This window comes from Anser brachyrhynchus (genome assembly GCF_964034855.1).
Source record: "Anser brachyrhynchus genome assembly, chromosome: 7".
Classification (NCBI taxonomy): domain Eukaryota; kingdom Metazoa; phylum Chordata; class Aves; order Anseriformes; family Anatidae; genus Anser; species Anser brachyrhynchus.
This window is the reverse complement of record NC_137701.1, coordinates 9,228,423-9,241,265: the sequence shown is the minus strand read 5'-3', so window position 1 is coordinate 9,241,265 and position 12,843 is coordinate 9,228,423. Positions and strand designations below refer to the sequence as shown.

At 48.8% G+C, this 12,843-nt stretch overlaps 1 protein-coding gene across 10 annotated transcripts in view; it reads left to right on the top strand.

Annotated features, from left to right (window-relative positions):
• Window positions 1–12,843, top strand: part of ERBB4 (erb-b2 receptor tyrosine kinase 4) — a 580,719-nt gene that overhangs the window by 136,945 nt on the left and 430,931 nt on the right. The gene's annotated exons all lie outside the window — the stretch shown is intronic.

Below are 12,843 nucleotides of genomic sequence, written 5' to 3'. Positions count from 1 at the left end.
TTGTAACGTGGCTGGTCCCACCGCATGCTCTGAACAGTGTGAAGCTGGGGGAACAAATCAATGAATCGTGCCAGAACGTTTTTTTTGCATTATTCTGTCTGAGTGAGTGGAGGGAGGATGTGCAATGGAACAAATCCACCCCACAAACCTTATTAAAAGAGCACTAGGGCTGTGGTGGTGAGCATTTGGAAAATATTTGAGGAACTTCACGGTCAATCCAGTCCTAATTTTTATTTTTAACGAATGCAGTGTGAGGTAGTCTTTAACTGCATGAGTCTTGTCTCTTGAGAAACTTCTTACTTGGGCAGGCTTTAACGCAGCAAGGCATTGAAAGTTATTGGCAAAGGCATTGATGAGACGACAGTGGATGAAGGAGGCTGCTGAAATAAGTACACAAACATCCTGATGGTGCTTGACCTGCTTACACAGAGTCTGTCATGGAGAGTGTTTTTATAAGGGTTGTGGTTCCTCGTTTATTTACATGTGCTGTTTAGACACGCGTGCATTCTTCCATCGAATATTGTGAAATGATCATGGTTAATCCTTCACCCAGCCCCGACTGGAGGCATCTCTTCAGTGTTACCAGCAGGGATTTATCACGTTACCTGGGGGCTGGTTTTCATGGTGTTTTCACTGGTGCTTTGCCATCTCCAGCATGTTTCTCAATGGGTAAAGCAAAATAAAATAATAAAAGGCAGACCATGGATTTCTTCTGTAGTAACATTTTGCTCAGAGGAATAATGCTGAATATAAAAATCACAACCCAGCGTTGTTTTAGCCAACGTGTTAATCGCATGTGATGCAAGGGGATTGAACGCCACTTTTCTTGCTGCTTTCTTACTTAAACCAGCAGCAAAACCATAAATGGCACACAGTAAAATATAAACAGAGGCTTTGCATCTCACTGTGTATACAAACAAGCAAGAAAAACAATCTCCAGGCATCTTCATATGTGAAATCTGAATTTTCCAAACAATAAATAAGTGCCTTTTGTCTGGCTGTTGTGACCAGGCAGTTCAGCTATAATGGGCATGCTGGGCTGAGCTGATGGGCAGAAGGGAACAGATTAGACATGGAAATGACATGAGCTACAAAGAGGATTTAATGTTTTCTGGGGGAAAAAAAATAATCCTTCATCAAATGTGTAAAATATCTTTAATAACTAGACCTGGCAGGGAAATGCATGGAGTTCCAGCAGCGTTAATCGGTGCTTAAGCTCCCTGCAACAACCAGCGAACCAAAAGGTGTGGGTTTACCTACTTCCTCCAGCACGTGTATGATTGAATGTCCGGCACCCACGGCCCCATCCCTGGGAGAAGGCTGCTGTGAGAAAGAAGGTCAGAGCGTGCCTGAGCTGCAAGGCTGACCGAGCTTCAGGGCCCAGCACACCTTCTTTCCCCACGCTGTCAGGAACCTCGCTGGGAAACCTCCGCACAAATCTTTGTACTTCACCGCAGAACAACAAGTGTAGCAGAAATAATTATTCACTTCTGCTGCACACGGTCTCGTGGGCCCTCAGGAAGAGAATCAGCAAGGAAATTTCTAAGCTCTTGTATGAGGAGTAGGAAGTAAGAGTAGACCAGACCTCAGATTTAAAGGCAATTTAGAGCTCCATTGACTTGTAAGATAAAATGGTGATTTGAGTTTATTTCATTCCTCCCGTGACTAAGGGACAGTGAGCCACTCTATGGGGAAATAAGTGCCGTAACCCAACCTCAGTCTTTACTGAAAGCTGGAGTGCAAGCCAGCCCCTTGCTGTGAGTAAGGAAAATACCTGCCTTCAGGTGCACCATGAGGGGAAGTCTGTGCTGTCGGAGGTTCTGACCTGTGCCAAAAAGCATGGGTTGGGACCGCTCAAGGAAGAAATGGAATTTGCTGGAGAGCATTGCTCCAGACTTGAAATACAATTGTAGAAACAAAAAGATGATTAAAGAAGTTGCAGATGCTGTGGAAGTGGTGTTGCACGCCACATTCTTGACGCTTTCCTCATTGTGGAGTTATGAGAGCTCAGTTTCTTTCCTTCTGCTGGTGGTGCTGTGTTTGTGTTTTCCTTACTTAGGGCAAGTAAAAGTAAACTTCAGCAGTGACTCCAAAAATCCTGGGTTGTTGAATCAATAGCATCTCTGCTCTCCTAAAAACACGAGCAGCTGGATTTTTAAAAAGTAAGATGTTCAGAAGGCAGGTGCCTGTGTTTCTTGGAGCTGCACAATGGGGACTCGGAGCAGCATGCGGTCACACTTAATTAGGCAGCCTGGGGTTGGGCTGGGGAAATGCTGCCTCTGCTCAACCTGAGCACGGTGCTTGTGAACCTCTGCAGAAACCTCCTCCACTTTTATCCGGCCTGGTGCTGGTATGGAAGGGAACCTGCACATAATGTGAAATGACTCAGGACTTGGTTTGCCACCGCGTTGCCTCGTGTGGCAGAGGAACCTGGGTTTGTGTACAGCACTGTGTAACCTTCACTTTTGTCACTTGTGGAGGTTTGTGCTATAGGTCATTTGTCTTGATAATGAGTTGTTTCACACATCTTCAGACAAGCACAAATGTGGAAACAAATACAATTAGGGAAGGAGGAGGATCTGTAGGCTGAAGGCTTCAACAGACAAAGAGGATTTTTTTTGTTTGGCAGTACATGGAAGTCTTTTGTTTTGGTACCTATCAAGTAGCTGCTGTCCTTGCTACCAAGGAGAAGATGCATCTTGTCCTTCCGCCGCTCTTTCAGACAATGTCAGATGTCCGTGGCTAGCTTGCAAGGCTGTGAAACCTGTAGGAAGGGTAGATCTCAACAAAAACTCATCTGTTGGATGAACAGTGCCCCAAATCAGGACTTGAGAGAGACGGAGCCTTTCTCCTTCCACCCACAGCCCGACTTGCTCAATTAAAGAGAGCCCACAGTATTTTCTTGGATTTTATGCAGTGGAGTGTTTTGGAAACCCCAGTCTGAAAAATGAGAACTCCTTGTGGTGAGGAACGATGTAGCACTTTCTGGGTATAGGCTAAAAATGTGAGCACTTGAGCTTGTTTGCAGTGAGGCAGGCTGCTGCTGAACACTTCCAGAGGACAGCTGCTGTTCCTGGTGCACAGAGAAATTTTGTTGGGGAAAAGGGGGCAGGAAGGGGTGGTGCAAAGCCCTTGTTTACTCACTATATGCGCTCGCCTTTTCTCTATTAAAAACAGCGCCAGCAGCCTTACAGGAGGACAGGAGCTGCCAGGACGAGGCTTTGCAGGGAGTCGGCTGTGCCCACCAGCCCCCTCCCGGGAGCGGCTGTGTGGATTTTGGGTCCTTGGAGGTGCCCCCCACCCCCCACCCCCCCCCCCCCCCCCGAGGGCATGGAGATCGCGGCTCCCGTGCGGCTGCAAAATGCTTCTGCCAGCTCCGGGCTCTCTGATGGGTTTCTAGGAAACCTGGATCATCAGTCTGCTTTCATTGCGCTCTTTGAAGCGTTCATTGATCTATTTATTTTTATGGCAGCAGGCTTCTGTTGCATTGTCTCTGTCGGACTGTATTGCAGGTTTCGGTGCTAATGCCTGATGCGGCACACCTTTGTTCCAGGGACTAGTCCTTTCATACTGAAGTCTTCCTTACCGCCCATTAGTCCCATAGTGAGACTTAAAGCTGTTTGAGGAAGGAGTTTATATATATGTGTGTGTGTTTGAACGGGATATACCTGTATGTAACGGGATATACAAACAAGAGAGCCCTGATCTGTAGCATCAATGTATTGCTGTTAGTGCAGTGGCAATAAGCTCCCTTTCTCCTCTTATCTAAGCGAAGGCACGCGCAATTAGGAGGCCACACAAGGTGGGCCTGCTCCTGCATCTTGGGCACTACATTTACATGCTCCTGTGCGCAGTGGATCACAGGCACACTGCTGATAGCAAGCGCTGAGGGTGGGCTCTGGTGTTTGATTACTGCCTTCAGCTGGTTTCAGCTCGGAAGCTGCAGGGCTGGATGTAGTGTTTATTTTGGGAAATTTGCGAAACCTCTCTGGGCCTTTGTTATTGAAGGAGAACAAGTGGCTTTGTGCTGTCCCATGGGGAATGGCCTGGCAGCGGCTGCGAGGACTGAGCCGCTGCAGGAAGGGAGGCTTACAGGTGCTGCGGAGGTGGATCGATACTGTGTGTGAGCCGCTCTGCAAACTGGTTGGTGTCGCAGCTGCCGGAGGTATTAGACATGGACAGTCAGAGCCCCGTTTGTCGTGGGTGGTACCTCATCCTGAAAACAACCCCTTGGGTTTCCAAGCGAAAGCTGGGCCTTTTTAGGAGAAAATATGCGCGTGGTATCTCATGTTATTGACCCGTCTTGCTTTTTAGCACTTGCGCTCCCTTTCTGCTGTTGAGGTGGTTATGGGTTGCGAGGAGTCTCCTCTCTATGCACATAGGACAGTGCAGTCTGGAGGTCCTAGGGCAGAGGAAGCTTCGCTCTTCTCTCTCTGTGAGAGGTGGCCAAGTTAGTTTTCCTTGTGTTTGTTGTGCTCTTCCAGGCTGCAACACGGAGGAGGAAAAAGTAGCCTGTAAAAGCAGTGAACCATGAACATAGAAGTCAAGCTGCTGACACCCTTAGTACCTCAAACCGACTAGTTTCGAGCTGAGGCTGTGTGTTTATTTTCCATTTTGTTTTCTAAGGGTTGTCAGTGTTAAAGATAGGATGTATTCTGAAATAATTTCCATGTTTTTTTTTTTCAGTAAAGCTATTAGGTACTTCCTTTTAAACAAGCTATTTCAGAGTGATAATCTCTCCCTATCAGATCATGATTGTGAGCGATTGGTATCTCTCATATTAGCTTCAGCGTTTACTGCATAAGCTCATTAAGATGGAGAAAACACAGGGGAAACTGCACAGTTCTCAGCTTTCAGCGAGGAGTCCTTCCTCTCTAGAAAGAGAAACTGCTCAGCCACTGACTGAACGAGACTGTGGATTCATGAAAAGTCGGTGTCACGTGCAGCGTTGGTAGCCCTGGCTGGCTCAGATGTCACCTGCAGGCTCGGGATGGGGCTGGTGGTCCTTCAGCAGAGGGCCCGAGCCAGCAAAACCTGACAGAGCAGGTGGGGGAGAGGAAACAACACAGCAAGGAAGGGCAAGATGTTTGTTGGTACTGCTGAAGCGGTGATTTTATTTTATTTTTTTTTAAGACAAACACAGGGCTTTTGTTTCCTTTGTGCCGCGATCTCTGCAGGCAGATTCAGTGCTGCTGTCTGCATTTCACCCTAATCTGTGCAATGTTGATCTAGATGTTTAATGAGTGGATTGGTGTGAAATCAGGCTTCGGGCTCCCAGACAGCGGCTTAGTAAATACAATAAGCAGCCGCTCTTCTAGCCTGGAGGGGTTGTTATGAATTTTTTATCGCTGATTTTTATGACATGCCATTCAGACGGCATTTGGATTTGTAAAAAGAAAACAAAACCACCACCACACTTTCTCAAGAAATCTCCATTTCAAAGGTTCACACAGAGCAACAACAGCCACCTAATTGTTTACGGGTAAACCCTGGCGTAGCAGTCGGCTGCGTGATTATGCGAGCGAGGGAGACAGACACCTGAAAAAACCATCCCGCTATTCCCTCTGACAGGCAGATAGAGAGATCCGGGGAGGCCGATCAGAGGGTGTCAGGCGTGCTCTGACAAACTGCCTGAGGAGCCCGGGGACAGGCGGAACCGGCTGAAGCCCACGTCAGTCTTCTAACTCCTTCTGTCAGCTGGCGGCTGGCTTTCAGCAGAGGCACTTGCGCTATCCCCACTATTTAGAGATGCTGAAATGCCTCCCGGAGTAGCAGGTGGACCAATCCTGAACAATTGCTTCTTTAATATGGCTTCAGAACTATTGTCCTGCTGTTAGCCTCCTTGTGAAGACTGAAAACCCAGCGGAAGACCGTAAAATGAAAAGTAGCCCGTCAAGGACAGCCCTGCTGCTGGAAAAATAAATCAGGGGGTGAAGCCTTTTCAGCAGGAGAGCTGGAGGGAGTGGAGGCAGCCCGCTTCTCCAACCTGCACACCGCAATTGCTTGCACTGCAGGGGCACACAGTGCCGAGGGCTGTGCCTGTAAAGCCTCCGTGCCTCTTGCTGGGGTCCTGCCCTGTCCCCAGGGATGTCCGCATGGCTTAGCAGGTACCAACCAGGCTGCTGCAGTCCCAGTGCATTCATTTAAAGTGGGTGAGAAATGCAGAAAACCCCATTTGCAAGGGCATAAAGAGCTGCCCAGAGGAATGAAGCAGATATGTAATTTGAGAGCACCTGCACCCAACTGCCTGGGAAAACTCTCCTTATTCCCCGCAGCCAGTGCTGAGGCTCGGGGCCAGCAAGCAGGGGCTGTGGGAGAGCAGTGGGGCTGCTCCTGCTCCAGCTCCAGCTCCTGGCCATCACGTGAGAGCAGCTCCACCAGGCGAGGCGGCCGCCCGCTATTAAAAACAGGTAATGGGCCGTGACGTCCACCAAATGAGGTCTTGTGATAGTCACAACAAATGCGGGGTTTCAGGCAGATGAACATAATTCTGTCAGTGGGATTAAAAGGGAAATGCTGCAAAATTACACAGATGGTTTTCAAGAAGTCGTAAAAAGTTAATTGAAACATTTTTTTTATTAGTTGTGTGCCGTGTTGCCTCGAAGCACTGGGCGTATGAATTAAAAGGCTGTCTAGATTTTTGGGAAGGAGTCTGGGGGACCTGCAATGAAGGGATAAGGGCAGTTTTTTCCTGCCCTGTAGCTTTGCAACTGGCCAAAAGGAGGAAGATGCTCCGGTTTTAATGCTACGGTGGGGCCAGCTGAGAGGGAGAGGCATGGGCACAGTGCGCTGGTGGTGGTGGGGCCAGGGCGGGCATGGCTGCTGGGGTGCTGGGGGCAGCGAAGGAAAAAATCCATTTTAAAATGCATTTCTTTGGTTCTCGCCCGGCTGGTGCCATTTTGCTTGCGCTGAGACACCGGCCAAGTACACGGCCTCCCCTGGCAGCTTCCACGGGAGGCAGCGGCATCCCCTTCTCCCGGCAGCCTGACGATGAAAAATGAGCCCGAGTAAACCTCAGATGCACACGGCTTCCTTGGCCGAGCGCTTCAGCGCCAGCCCCTCCAGCTGAGCTGCAGGCCCTGGCTTTCAGCCTTCGCAGCCAATTTGGTTCCTTGAAAATTGAGTGTGTGTCATATTCAGAACAGCCTGCAGTAGAGCAAGCACGCGACTTTGCTTGTTCCTCTCTGACAAGGTGCGTTTGTTGCAGGGGTCTGCGCAAGAAGTTAAACACTCACAGCTCCTTGCAGAACTGGAAACTAAAAGCTCACGGGGAGGATTCCTCTTTGTTGCAGGTCCCAGCCCTGAAGATAGCTAATGATGGTCTAAAGCGACTGCGCTGCCTGTCTGGAGGGTTTGCAAACCTGACAGTTTAGCAAATCAAGGCTGGGCTCTGGAAGATCTGTAAGATGAATGTGAAGGATTGAAAAGTATATTACCTGTTTTAAAAATCACAGGTGAGCACCCTAACCAAGATGTGGGCTCCTAGCACAGAAGACAGCCTATATTACTACGTGCCTTGCAGACTGGTTGGAAGGAAAACCAAAAAGTCGATGCCCAAAGTCCAGGCGGTTTGATCAGTGTCACAGGCAGTGCTTGCAGTCAGTATTCGTGTGTCCAGTGCGTGGATGGAATTTTCACATCCCATCTGCTCACAAGTGCTCGTGCTGTGGTTGGTGCCTCACAGCTGTGCTGGGGGACCAGGGCTGTTTCTGCAGCAGTTGCCAGCTTCCCAACGGCTGTCCTGTGCCATCCACCACGCATGTATGACTCTAGGATCTGACGCCCTGAGGCATGTGCCAGACTTGTGTCCTCTCCCTCTCTGGGGTTAGCAGAGACCCCAAATGGGAAGATCACGGCTCCCGAGTCTTGCAGAGGGAGCAAAGAGCCAGCTCTTCTAGCTGAATATGCAGCACTGGCGTTGGTGAAATGCCACTATTGATTTTCTGAAAGCAGTTAATGAGGTGACTCTAAAGCAGGAAAGTTGGGAAGGCAGTAGCACAGAGAAACAAGCTGTGTATGGTGAGGTTTAGATGAAGGGGGATGCCGAAAAAGAGCAGCAACACTTGCTGAACAGCAACAAGGAGCTCTGAAATGTGCACCTGCTGGGTCACTGGGGTGGCAGCGCAGTGCTGTTCTCTCGGAGGGCCGGTGAGGCAGGCTGTGGCTTTCAGCACAGTCCCCTTTGCCTTGGGCACATGTCTAGGGTGAGGTGAGGTGGTCCAGGTCCTCAGCATGGGTTGGATGGGGCCCATGGGCCAGCAGACAGCTGGGAGCTGCGCCTTGCAGCCTAAATCCTTGCGCTTCAACCAGCGGTCAAGGTACAAAGAGAGCCCAAACTCCAGTGCCTTGATGGGAAGAAGGAACAGCGGGTGTAGCGTGGGTGGGCAGCTTGCCTTAAGCTGCTTTGTAAGTGTCAAAACCTAAAGGAGCAGAAACACTGTTTCTGTATGTGAGAAGTTATCAAGGAGCTCGAGCTCTGTCTCCGTTCAAATGGGCAGCACAGGCTTCTGACTGTGCTCCTGCGTTCGTCACAGTGAAGGCAGTCCCGTGAAAAATGTCAGTCCGGTCAGTGAGGCATCTCCCTCCACAGAGCTGCATTTTTGTTTTCTCTTTTACAGCGGCCTCCTTGTGTGTGTTGACTTTCTCCGGTCTGTGAACCTCTGTGGTGTGTGATACTTCCTGGGAGGGATTTTTGGCTTTCAGTACCTGGGTGGGGAAATCTGTTTCAAAGACTTCCTAAATGTTACAGCCTTCAGCTCCTACCCTGTCAGAGAGTTAATTTCTTCTTTTAATCCGTACCTGACATTGCTTTGCAAGGCGTACAGCTGTAGGAAATGCTGAAGAGATTTGCATTGGATTTATTTGGCCCTGCCATGTGGCTACCAGGATCAGATTTTAGCGGGTTTATCAGCCTGTCAGCGTGCATCATTTTCTCTCTGGGGAAATACGTGATCCACTTACCTTCCCTGCATATTTCACATATGACTTGACGCTCCCACTGTGGCAAAGAGACTCTGAACTCTTTTAATCGTGCTCCTTTGGAGATGGCAGTATAAAAAAGGGCACTCTCTGAAGACGTTTCCTCAGCCTGCGGGCTAATTGGGGCCATCGGTGAATTGAAGTAAGCATCCTTGTAAATGAGCCCCTCACCAGGTTTTGCATTTCTGTCTCACCACTCTGTCATTACAATTCAGGGATTTTGATCATCAAGACCACGTCTCTTGTCTGAGGTACAAGATCTCAGTCCTAGCTGTGTTCAAAGCAACTCTTTTTATCTCTCTAAAGCAAACTCTGCTAATTATAAGCAGATAAGGAGGAATAATGCTGGTTAGTAATTTGTCTCTTGCTCTTTAATACGCTTGTAGCCCTTTGGGAAGATGCACCGGCCCTGGTGTCTCAGAGGAGGCAAATAGCTGGACGAGCAAGGCAGCTGGAGCTGGAGGTCACAAGTGGCCCTTAGGCAAGAAATAAATCCTTGTCCTCTGTTCAGGTAGCCATCCAGCCTTCCCTCTGGCTCGGTAGCTTCAAAATCTGCTCCTGCAGCCCCGCAGCGGTTGTACTGGAAATTGTTGAAAACTGCAGGCAGACACCATGCAGAATTGCACTGTTTTGTCAGAAATTTGTCCTTGAGTGTTCCCTGCATCCCTGATGTACCTGGGGGATGAGCTTCAGAGTTTCCATTGTGATTTTGTCAATTTTGCTTTACGTGACATGCTTTGAGACAGAAATGGAAGACGCGGCCTTGTCAGACAACTTGCTTGGTGATCTGGGCTTGTTCCAACTTTAGTCTGAAAGGGAAAATGTCCCGTGAAGACACCAGACTTGAGGTAAGCACCTGAAAATGCAGACTTGACTGGTCCCTTCTATGAAGTGGCATTGCTTCCTTCACCTGTGCTTAGCAGTGCCTCAGGAAGGCTTTCTCAGATGGCTTCTGTATCGTGTACCCCATTAAAAGCAGAATGCAATGCAGGAAAAGTGTTCATGCCAAAATCTTGGGAACAGCATGGAATAAATGGCCTTATGAAGTCTGAAGAGGACTTCAGTGGTCTGAAACAATAACGAAGCACTTAGTTCAGTAGGAATATGCTGAAAGAAAGCCTGAGGTTTGCTTCCTTTTTCTTTCTCACACACCAACACTGACAAAATGAGCGGTTTCATCCTTGCAGAAATTCAGGTGCCAGTACACGTCGCCGCAATCAAAATACTGCAAATGAAAAATTGCCACATTTAATTGGGGCTTTATTAAACAAGAGCAATTGGCAGCTACCTGCTTTGTTTGAATGATTTTATTAGCATGAATTAGCCTGTTTTCTTTCAATTTCTTCCACTAATGCGTTGTGGGTTTATGCATAGTCTCCTTCCTATACGTTCTTGTCGATTTAAGATGCCTAACATGGAACTGAAGATAGAAAATCTGTCTCAATTCCTGACGACTTCAGTCGTAGCACAAATTAGGCAGAAGCAGAGCTGTTTTCCATGTCTTTGAGTGACGGCAGGTGAAGGTCCAAGGTCAGTGGCTTTCATCCCTGGTGAAAGAGTCTGGCCTACTGGGTAATTCTGCCGCAGAGCGGGGGGAACGATGCTGCAGAACTGATACGGGAAGTGAGATGGGTAATTCAGTGGGCTGAGTTTGGGTTCTGTGTAGGGAGCCGGCCCTTCTCAGAGGAGAGCTTCCCTCGTGGGTTGTGCTGACCTGTTGTGTGCAGGAAGGGCTTTTACAGCCCTGGTTGTTACAGCTTTGTTGCAAAAACAACTTAAAAGAAGTTGTTGTGCATTCAGTATGGGGTGGCGGATCCTGGATCAGCATGAGCAGCAACCACAGGGCACTGCGGAAACAAATCTTGTCTTTTGAGAGACTTCCTGGGAAGGTGCATACCTTGTACCCTCCATGTGCTCTGGCCAATAAAGACTTGAATCCTGAGTGGAGGTGTTCCTTCATCCAGAGTCTATTTCTCTTGGGTAATTACTTGTAATTTGCTGGTAAGGAGAAGGTCACTTCCTTAGATGTAGTGACTGCAGACTCCTTGTCACTCAGACATCCGCTGCTGGTGCTGACTTGCTTCAGGTGCACAGGGTAAGAACAGCAGAGGTGGATCACATCTGAGAGTCCAGCTAGCCTTTCATCCCATCCCTAAACCACGTGGAACCAGGCAAGCAAACACCCAATGTCCTGGTGATGGGAATGCCTCAGGTTATCCAAGACTCGGGCATTTTCCCGAAGAACAAATACCCTGGCTGGCAGCTTCACGCCGTTGCTACTGGGAACGGGCAGGAACGGCTGAGTTCCTTCGGTCAGCTCTGCAAGCTGCAAGAAGCTGACGCTGCTAATTTAGGAGAAGACCCTCCTTCTGTTACAGTTTTTCTTAACACCACCAACATGATTTGGAAATGTCTTTTTTTTTTTTTTTAATTCTTGGTACTCAGAGTACTTATGTTTAACTTGACTACTCTCTCTTCCCAAAATTTTAATCTTTTCTGCTTTCCACCATAGAGCTCTTGCCTAGCAATAGCTGAGCTGTGAGAACACTTGAACGGCTGCCAAGAAAGTTGAGTGACAGTCAAAAGCTGCGTGGAAGACATCATTATGGATGCTGGGTATTTCACCGCGCTGCCTGATCCTGTTATTTTGCCATGATTTTTGAGATGACCCTGTTGTATCTGAGCTGTAATGGGGCGGTGCTGGAGAGCCCAGGAGGCTGCGAAGGGGAATCAAAATGGCTCAGATGGGCTAATGCGTATTGAAAGAGGAACGGCCAACTGATAGTGATTACCTTGAAACAGCAATTAAGTTGTCCTGGTTCGCTGTTTTGGGCCAGTGCTTTTTCAGATGTCAGAACGGGAGCTCGGCAGCCCCAACCTCAGGTTGTGTCACTGTGATCATTTTTCTTCCCTTCGTGCTGTCAGCTTCCATTTTGGGTTGTGTCGTGTTCAGGCAGGCAGGGTTCCTTGTAAAAATCCTTGCCCACGTGTCTCATTAGCCCCCTTTACAGTCTGTGATTTCTGTTTTTTTGATCAAATCCAGTATTGTGAGACATCATCTCATCACTTGGCAACCTTTCTCCAGTGCTTTTTTAGGCTATCCACTGCCTCGAGGTGCCCTGGGCTTCACCTGCATTGATGGACAGTGCTCAGCTCCTTACCTGTTTGTTTCCTGGTCAGAGTTGGTGTTTTTAGGAGGTACAAATTTCTGTGTCGTCTTCTGCTGTGGGTGATGAAGGGTAGGATGTGGGTAGGGCAAGCGGAGGAGGAAGCGTGGCTGGCACTGGTGTGGCAACCTCGAGGGCACTGTGCTTGCCCATCCAAATATTAGTGGAGGGAAGGTGCTTGTGACTGCTTCACCCCTTGTAGCTGTGGTTGCTTCTCCTTCGGAAATAAAACCAGGCTTTGTATGCATTGGAGGATGTGCACCAGGTACAGCTAATGGTGGGCAATTAGCTGGAATCCAGCATAAGCTCTGCTGTCACAAATTGCAGCTTAGCTTTCTTTCCCTCGTCCTGCTGTCAGCAGCTGTAATTGTGTCAAACACTGCCGCATGGATGAGACCACGGAGCCTCGCGTCCGGCTTGGCCGAGGCCCCCTGAAGCAGGCAGGACTGCACGTTGCACTGACCGGTGTGAGTCGGGTGTGTGGCAGCCCGAGGAGCAGGAGGGAGAGGATGGGGCACCCGGTCCGGTGCCTTTATTTGCTCTTTCCCTTCTGTGAAACAGCACAGACAAAGACGAGAGGATGCCTGTGTCATTTGCTATGGGGTTTCTGTGTAATTATTGTCCGTCCCTGTGCTGAAAAGTGTACGGGTTTGTATCAGTTAAGTGGGAGAGAAGTACAAATTGTTCCCATTTTTCC